Source organism: Puma concolor, chromosome B1 (genome assembly GCF_028749965.1).
Source record: "Puma concolor isolate L17-30 chromosome B1, mPumCon1.1.hap2, whole genome shotgun sequence".
Classification (NCBI taxonomy): domain Eukaryota; kingdom Metazoa; phylum Chordata; class Mammalia; order Carnivora; family Felidae; genus Puma; species Puma concolor.
Window position 1 is genome coordinate 121,085,743 of NC_141670.1, and position 9,828 is coordinate 121,095,570.

Sequence of the window (9,828 nt, forward strand, 5' to 3'; positions counted from 1 at the left end):
GCAGAAGATTTTTATTTTGATGAGGTCCCAATAGTTCATTTTTGCTTTTGTTTCCCTTGCTTCCAGAGATGTGTTGAATAAGAAGTTGCTGGGGCCCAAGAGGTTTTTGCCTGCTTTCTCCTCAAGGATTTTGATGGCTTCCTGTCTTACATTTAGGTCTTTCATCCATTTTGAGTTTATTTTTGTGTATGGTGTAAGAAAGTGGTCCAGATTAATTCTTCTGCATGTTGGTGTCCAGTTTTCCCAGCATCGCTTGTTGAAGAGACTATCTTTATTCCATTGGATATTCTTTCCTGCTTTGTCAAAGATTAGTGGACCATACGTTTGTGGGTCTATTTCTGGGTTCTCTATTCTGTTCCATCGATCTGAGTGCCTGTTTTTGTGCCAGTACCATGCTGTCTTGATGATTACAGCTTTGTAATACAGCTTGAAGTCCGTTAATGTACACATTCTTAAGGGCTAATGATGTTGAGCATATTTTTATGTGCTTAACTTGCCATGTTTTTATCTTCTTCAGTTAAGTTTCTGTTCATGCCTTTTGTCCATATTCTAATTGGATTGTTTATTTTGAGTTTTGAGAGTTCTCTATATATTTTAGATAGTTTGTCCTTTTTTGCCCATGTAGTTTGCAAATATATTCTCCCAGGTAGCAGCTTGATATTTCATCCTCTTAACCATGTCTTTGCAGAACAAAGGTTTTTAATTTTGATAAGGACCAATGTATCATTGTTTCCTTCACAGGTTATGCTTTTGGTGTCAAGTCTAAGACTTCTTTGCCTAGTCCTGATCCCAAAGATTTCCTCCTATGTTAAAAAAAAAAAGTTTTATATTTTACATTTTACATTTAAGATCATGATCCATTTTGAGTTTATTTTTAACTTAGGAGATTTAGTCATTCATTTGTTTGTTTATGCCTGTGGGTGTCTAATCATTCTAGCACCACAGTTTGAAAAGTCTTTCTTTTCTCTTTTGAATTGCCTGTGCACCTTTGTCAAAACTCAGGTGGGCATATTTTTGTGGTTTGTTTCTGGGTTCTTTATGCTGTTCCATTGCTCTGTGTGTCTATACCACTGTTAATATCTCACAATCTCAGTTGCTTTAGCTATAAAATGTCTTGAAATTGGGTAGACTCGTTCCTCCCACTATACATTTTTTTCAAAATTGTTCTAACTATTCCAATTCCTTTGCCTTCCCATACATATTTTTAGAATAGCTTTGTCCTTCCATTTTTGCTTTTCTAGTTTCTTTGTCTATTATATTACATTTTAAGATAATTTTGTCTATATCCACTAAATGTTTTGCTAGGATTTTCATAGAAATTATATTAAATTTCTATATTAATTTTGGGAGAATTGACATATTTGCTCTATGTTGAATCTCCACCCATGAACATGATGTGTCTCCCCATTTATTAGCTCTTTATCTTTCATCCCAGTTGGTTGGTTTAAATTTTTTTCCCCAATGTTTATTTTTGAGAGAGAGAGAGAGAGACAGACAGACAGACAGACAGAGCATGAGCAGGGGAGGGGCAGAGAGAGAGGGAGACACAGACTCTGAAGCAGCTCCAGGCTCTGAGCTGTCAGCACAGAGCCCAATGTGGGGCTCAAACTCATGAACCTGAGCTGAAGTCAGATGTTTAACTGAGCCACCCAGGAACCACCCCCTCCCCCAGCTGGTTGGTTTAAGCATACACATCCTATACCTATTTTATTAGATTTACACTTAAATTTTCATTTTTTGAGAGATTGTAAATTGTATTACATATTTATTTGTTTATTTATTTTAGAGAGAGACACAGAGTATAAGCAGGGAAGAGGGACAGAGAGAGAGAGGGAGAGAATCTCAAGCAGGCACCATGCCCAGCGTAGAGCCAACATGGGGCTCGGTCTCACAACCACAGGATCATGACTTGAGGCAAAATCAAGAGTCAGACACTTAACTGACTCAGCCATCCAGGGACCTGAACCATATTATATTTTTCATTTCACTGTTTATGTAGTCATTGCTGGTTTCTGGAAATACAATTGATTTTTCAAAATGCATTTTGTATTCTGTGACCTTGTTGGACTTTCTTATTAGTTATAGGAGTTCTATTCTAGGGCCTTTGTGATTTTCTAAGTAAAAAATCTTATCTTCAAAGACAGACAATTTTATTTCTTCCTTTTTGGACTATATGCCTTTTTTTTTCTAGCTTTATTGCAACAGGTAGAACTTCTAGCATTATGTTGAATAAAACTGGTGAGAATGGGATACTTGCCCTGCTCCCCATCTGAGGAAGAAAGCATTCAATCTTCCACTATTGAGTATAATAGCAGTTGTAGTTTTTTTATGGATGCTGTTTGTAAAGTGGAGGAAGTTCTTAATTTCTATTTTTCTTATTTTTAAAAAAAATTTTTTTTTTCAACGTTTTTATTTATTTTTGGGACAGAGAGAGGCAGAACATGAACGGGGGAGGAGCAGAGAGAGAGGGAGACACAGAATCGGAAACAGGCTCCAGGCTCTGAGCCATCAGCCCAGAGCCTGATGCAAGGCTCGAACTCACGGACCGTGAGATCGTGACCTGGCTGAAGTCGGACGCTTAACTGACTGCGCCACCCAGGCGCCCTATTTTTCTTATTTTTAATTTTCATCACAAATGGGTGTGAGTTTTGCCAAAATTTTTTGCTGCATCACTTGATATGATTGTGTGATTTTTCCTCTTGAATTAATTAATTATTTATTTAAATTAATTTTTTAATTAAAAAAATTTTTTTTAAGACAGAAAGGAAGAAAGCGCATGCGTGTGCATGCTTATGCAAGGTGGGGGGAAAAACAGAGGGAGAGGGGGGAGAGACAGAGAGAGAGAGAGAGAGAGAGAGAGAGAGAGAGAGAGAGAGAATCTTAAGCAGACTCCACGTCCATCATGAAGCCAGATGTGGGGCTCAATCTCACAACTGTGAGATCATGACCTGAGCTGAAATCAAGAGTCAGATGCTTGTCTGACCCAGCCACCCAGGCACCCCTCTTTAGTTGTTTTTAAAAAACTTTTTCTAATGTTTATTCATTTTTGAAAGAGAGAGACAGAGCATGAGGAGGGGAGGAGCAGAGAGAGAGGGAGACAGAGAATCCAAAGCAGGCTCCAGGTTCTGAGCTGTCAGCACAGAGTCTGACGCAAGGCTCAAACCCATGAACTGCAATTGGATGTTTAGTCAACCGAGCCACCCAGGCACCGCTCCTTTTTAGTTTTTATATGTGAATTATATTGATTGATTTTTAAATATTGAAGCAGACTTAGATCCCAGAAATAAATCCCACTTTGTAATGGTATATAAGTCTTTTTAGATATAACTGAGTCTACTTGCTAAAATTTTCACATTTATATTCATGAAAAATATTCATCTATAGGTTGTTTTTTTTTTTTTTTTTTTTTTTTTTGGTACTGTTTTTGTCTGGTTTTGGTATCAGGGTAATATTAACTTCATAAAATAGATTGAGAAATCTTTCTTTCTCTTCTGTTTGGTAAAAAAAAATATGTAGTATTCTCTTTCAATTTTTGGTAGAAAATTTGGTAGAATTCTCCAGAGAAATTCTCTGGGCTTTGAGATTTCTTTTTTTGGAAGTTTCAAAATGATGAATTCAATTTTGTTAACAGGTATAGGGCTATTCAAACTATTTTATACTGGGTGAGTTGTGGTAATCTGCATTTTTCAAGGAATTGATCTATTTCACCTAAGTTGTCAAATTTATGTATGTAGAGTCGTTTCCTTATTACCTTGCAATATCGTCAGAGTCTGTAGTGATATCTCTATTTTATTCCTGATAAATCTCTTGGGCCCTTTTGGGTTATAGTTTTGTCATGGGTGAAATGAGAGGCTTTAACCAGTTAAGATCCCTTCTATCTCTCTCTAAAGACCTACCACACTATATGGAATGGATTCAGAATAACATATGCTTATTCTCATTTTACATGGAGTATTTATTTCTAGCCTCCCTCTTATAAAGCACTAACGACATACTTAAGATTGGAATTCAAACTCTTACAACACACTGTGGAAGTTGTTTAGAGTTTAGATTTTTAAAAACTAACAACAAAGAAGTGGTAAAGAGTTAAACAGCTGCTCTTTTGAAGTCTTATTTCACAAATAATCTATTTTATAGTTTCATAGACAGGACTCAATCATTCTAACTTTAAATTTGGGTTTTAACTGAAAATATGTGGATCGTAAACTGTACTCCCTCAAATGGTTCACATCTTTTTATCAACAAGCTTAAATCCTGGTGAAGGAAGGAAGTTGAATACAGGAAATAACTCATTTAACGTGATGCATTGAAAAAATACTATCTCTACCATCAGCACCAACATCACAGGCTCAGATCCTTACGCAACCATTAATGATGGATCAAAAATTTTGTGTTGATTTACTTTAATTAGTTGTACTATCAATTGCTTTCGCATTTTGCTATGTATATATTACTATGTATATATTACTATGAGATTCATTGGCAGTTTGTGTGGGCCTACTATGAAAATGCTCATTATACTAAAGTTTACATGCAAAGAAAGTCCAGTTGCAGGGGCAGTGGTGGTGGTGGTTGTGTTCATATAACTACAGGATACTTTGTTAGGTGGCACATCACCATGGAAGCCAAGAGTATGGAGCTTGGAGTCAAAGCCATCTGATTATGGACCTTTGTGTTACAATTTATTCGCCATGTCATTTGGACAATGTACTCAAACTCATTGAACTTTAATTTCTTTATGAAAAGTGAGATGAGTAGCAATTACCTTTTAGTGTCATGACAATTAGACAGTTTTACATAAAGACTCTACCACGGTGCATCGCTGATAATAAACACCCAGCAAGTGGTGGCTATTATCATGGCTCTACAAGAAAAAAAAGAAAGAAGAAAAAGAAATAAAATAAATTAATTTTTCAGTTTGCCTTAAATATTGAACAAGAGTTTTAATTTTTTTTAAGTTTTTTTTTAATGTTTACTTCTAAGAGAGAGAGAGAGAGAGAGCGAGCTGGGGAGGGTAGAGAGAGAGAGTGGGAGACACAGAATCTGAAGCAGGGTCCAGGCTCTGAGCAGTCAGCACAGAGCCTGATGTGGGGCTCGAACCCATGAACCCATGAACTCAAGAACCATGAGATCATGATCTAAACCAAAGTCAGACGTTTAACTGACTGAGCCACCCAGGCCACCCCTGGAGTTTTCAATTTAAATGGCATCTGTTGGAGAGCCTGGGTGGCTCAGTCGGTTAAGCATCCAACTTCAGCTCAGGTCATGATCTCACGGTTTGTGAGTTTGAGCCCCGCGTTGGGCTCTGTGCTGACAGCTTGGAGCCTGGAGCTTGCTTTGGATTCTGTGTCTCCCTCTCTCTTTGCCCTTCCCATGCTCATGCTCTGTATCTCTCTGTCTCTCAATAATAAGTAAATGTTAAAAAAAATTTTTTTTAAATGGCATCTGGCCAGCAGGTACTGTTTCAGTAATTCTCTGAATTTCTCACTGTCTGAACTTCTTCATTGTTAGAAGACACAGTAAAGGATGGAAACTCATAACAATGAAAACTAAGCCTGCAGCTTTTTAAAAAGAGTATTGAAAGAATAATCACAACTGGGGCACCTGGGTGGCTCAGTGGATTAAGCATGCGACTCTTGGTTTCAGCTCAGGTCATGATCTCTCTCACAGCTTTGTAGGTTTGAGCCTAACATTGAGTTATGCTCTGGCAATGTGGAGCCTGCTTGGGATTCTTTCTTACCCTCTCTCTGCCCCTCCTCCACTTGTGCTATCTCTGTGTCTCTCAAAATAAATAAATAAACTTAAAAACAAAAGAAGAAGAATCACTACTGACAGTCATGCTCATCATTCAAGGCCAATGTGGGTGCCTCTATTTTGTTTGTTCTTTATTATTTTTTCTTTCTGAAATGGAATAAATTTATTTCCTTGAAAGTAAGTGGAGAAACCTATTACCTGCTCCCTTCTCAAAAAAAAAGAAAAAAAAAGGTTTTGTAACAATGGATAAAAAGTGAGGAAAACTGGCCTTCTATAACCCAGACATTATTTTTGAGGCATTCAGAGGATGATTCTTATTCTGATCCCAGTCTCCTTCCTGGTTCATTGGTACCCATCTTTATAGAATGCAATCTTTATATAACCATTTATAAGCAACAAGACAGGATATATGGAGTTTTGTAATTGTGTTAGGCAGTGAGGTAGTGAAAACAATAGTGGCTTATCGTGTACAAAGAAATATAGCCCTGAAAGAAAATGAACTTGTTTAGGGAAGAGATTGGGAGAACATTGGGTTGTGGATTTTGTGTATTCTGTGGGATGAGAAGGTCAAAGAAATTGGCAGTCTGGGTCTCAGAAGACCTCCAACTCAGGTCTATAAGAAGATAAAACCAGTATATTTGCATATCAAGTTGCCTCCCAGAAATAGCCAAGAAGGGAATTCTGTTAATTCCAAAGAAGAGACTGAGGTAAGATCATGGTCAAGTAAGACTCTGGCTGTTGGCATTTATAAGGACTGGATAAAAAGTTTCCTTGTTCAGTAGAATTAAAAAGGGGAAAAAATTAATATGTGCTTTTAAAAGAAAAGTAAAGACAAGGAGAAGCCATTGTTTTTCCTGATATGGAAATATCAGGAGGGTTGCATATGTTGAAATGCTTTACTACTAGAACTAGGAGAATGTTTTGGAAAACTTTTGGTAAAATCATTAAAATGCCAGGAAAGATAGTCTTTATGAAGTTTCAACATAAAAGTGAAGAAGAGAATAAAAATTAGCCTAAAGAGATAGTGGTGTGAAATGTGCTGGAAAAATGTGATAAACATAAAATCAGCTGCCTGAGATGAGGAAATTGTCAAGAAAATGAGAAATCCAATAGAACTAAAAATCAACAGTGTAGTCCATAAAAGCAGACTTGATTTAACAGGGAATGTAATCAATGACATGGCAGAATGGCTTGAAAAAAAATTTTCTAGAATGTGAAGACAGAAAAAAAAAATATGGGAGAAAAGAAGGTAGGTATACAGGAATACAGAACAATGATCCATATTAAAAATTATAGGTTTTCAGGATGTGAGGGTGATCTGGCTGTGACATCTATCACCCCATTGATCTCCAGGGTTAATTCAGCTGATCTGGCTGGCTAGGCAGGTGTCCCCATCCTCTCTTACCACTCCATGTGCATCTCTTCAGAAGCTACACACTTGGTCTAAGGGGAAGACCTTCCCTGACAGAGGAGGACCTTTCTTTGGTCAAGGGCATACAAGTAGCTGCGTTCCCCTGTTAGAACGTCTAAACAAGCGCTCAGGGTCCATTTGTAGGACAATGTAGAATAGTGAAGCTTCCAAGACTCCAGACATATCTGAATGGCATGCTGTGTGTGGCAGTCTGCTTTTCTTTTAAAAAAGAAAAGAAAGAGGTCTCTTACTGCAGCAACGGGAGTGGGAGCACCAGTCGCCGGGCTCGAGGCGGAACTCCAGGGATCCCTTTAAGAAAAGGGCAGACAAGGGGCGCCTGGGTGGCGCAGTCGGTTAAGCGTCCGACTTCAGCCAGGTCACGATCTCGCGGTCCGTGAGTTCGAGCCCCGCGTCAGGCTCTGGGCTGATGGCTCGGAGCCTGGAGCCTGTTTCCGATTCTGTGTCTCCCTCTCTCTCTGCCCCTCCCCCGTTCATGCTCTGTCTCTCTCTGTCGCAAAAATAAATAAACGTTGAAAAAAAAAATTTAAAAAAAAAAAAAAAAAAAAGAAAAGGGCAGACAAGCCAGACATGGGGGAAATCGCCAGCTTGGATAAGACCAAGCTGAAGAAAACGGAGACGCAGAACACCCTGCCGACCAAGGGACCATTGAGCAGGAGAAGCGGAGCGAAATTTCCTAAGAACCTAAAGGATTCCCCATCCCTGTCATCTTTGAGACACCCTCGTCGTGGAGGAAGAAGAGCCACCTGCAAGATGGACATGAGCGACCAGCTGCACCGTGAACCCGGGCCCTCCGTGCCGATGCCACCGGCCTGCGGGTCTCTGAGTCCACCCCCCCCCCCCCCGCCCCCAATCGGACTGCCAAATTCTCCAGTTTGCCCTGGGATATTATAGCAAATTATTTGTATGATTCATGAAATTAAAACACACCTCGTGGCACAAAAAAAAAAAAAAAAAAAAAAAAAAAAAAAAAAAAAAAAAGAGAGAGAGAGAGAAAGAAAAGGAAAGAAAAAAATTACAGATTTTAAGAGTAGGAAATCAGAAGTAAAAATCAAAGATTAAAAATAGGAAAAAAACAACCGATCAATCCGCCAAGCAATGCTTTTTCTGAGCAGAACCCCTAACACTATGTTGGTTTAAAAGGCTTACCATGTTACAGGGGCACCTGGGTGGCTTAGTCAGTTAAGCATCCCACTCTTGATTTCTGTTCAGGTGATGATCTCATGGTTTGTGGGATTGAGCCCCATGTCTGGCTCTGTGCCCACAGCACAGTCTCTGCTTGGGATTCTGTATCTCCCTCTCTCTCTCTGCCACCCCGCCCCCCGCACCCCTGTGCTCTCTCTCAAAATAAATAAATAAATAAATAAATAAATAAATAAATAAATAAAACTTAAAAAAAAAGACACCACGTTACAAAGAAAACTAATGGAAAGAGAAGGATATCTCAGCAAAAATTTCCATTTTAAGGGTAAAGCAAAAGAACTTAAAAAAATTTAAGTATAATTATTTTGAAATAAAACATGTTACCTATGAAATAAAAGTCAGAAGACTTGAGAATTTTCTTTCAGAGTAGTAGATATCAGTTTACAAGGTAATCTTTTCTACAGAATTTTAAAAGAATAAAATTGTTCCCCAAGAATTCTATATTGACTCAAGTTTCTGTTTATCTGCAAAGGCAACATGAAGACACTTAAAAATGTATATAGTGGCACAGAACACACACTATCCACATGCTTTTTTATTTAAAAAATTACTTGAGGGGCGCCTGGGTGGCGCAGTCGGTTAAGCGTCCGACTTCAGCCAGGTCACGATCTCGCGGTCCGGGAGTTCGAGCCCCGCGTCGGGCTCTGGGCTGATGGCTCAGAGCCTGCAGCCTGTTTCAGATTCTGTGTCTCCCTCTCTCTCTGCCCCTCCCCCGTTCATGCTCTGTCTCTCTCTGTCCCAAAAATAAAAATAAAAAACGTTGAAAAAAAAATTACTTGAGGACATATTTTAGATGGCTGTAAGTTAATAAAAAAACACATCTAAGTGTTTGTATACATTTATATAAAATATATATAAATGGACTTACAGCATACACTGAAAGAATTCAAACATAAAAGTAGGTATATTAGGGTTTTCCAGAGAAACAAAACCAATTGGAATTATATATACACATGTATATATATACACACACATACACAATGAGAAATTGGCTTATGCAATTATGAAGGCTAAGAATCAGTAAGCTGGAGATCCGGGAAAGCCATGGCAGAGTTTCAGTCTGAGTCTGAAGACCTGAGAAATAGGAGAGCTGATGCTCTAAATTCTAGTCCAAGTCCAAGTCCTAAGGCAAAAGAGGACTGATATCCCAACATGAAGACAGCCTGGCAAAGAGAATGAATTCTCCCTTCAACAATCTTTATCTTCTATTTAGGTCTTCAGTGGATTGGATGAGGCTCACTGCATTGGTGAGGACACCCTACCTTACTCATTCTACTGAATCAAATGTTAATTTCATCCAAAAACATCATTTCAGACCCACCCATAGTAATGTTCATCAAACACTTTGTATGCGAACACCTTGTGATATAGTCAACTTAATGCATAAAATTAGCCATTATACTACTTTGAAATAACTTATTGTATGTTTGGTTATAGAAAAT

At 38.4% G+C, this 9,828-nt stretch overlaps 1 pseudogene; it reads left to right on the forward strand.

Moving 5' to 3' along the window:
• Window positions 1–7,744: 7,744 nt before the first annotated feature.
• On the forward strand, window positions 7,745–8,173 carry LOC147581846 (thymosin beta-10 pseudogene; annotated as a pseudogene).
• The last annotated feature ends 1,655 nt before the right edge of the window (window positions 8,174–9,828 follow it).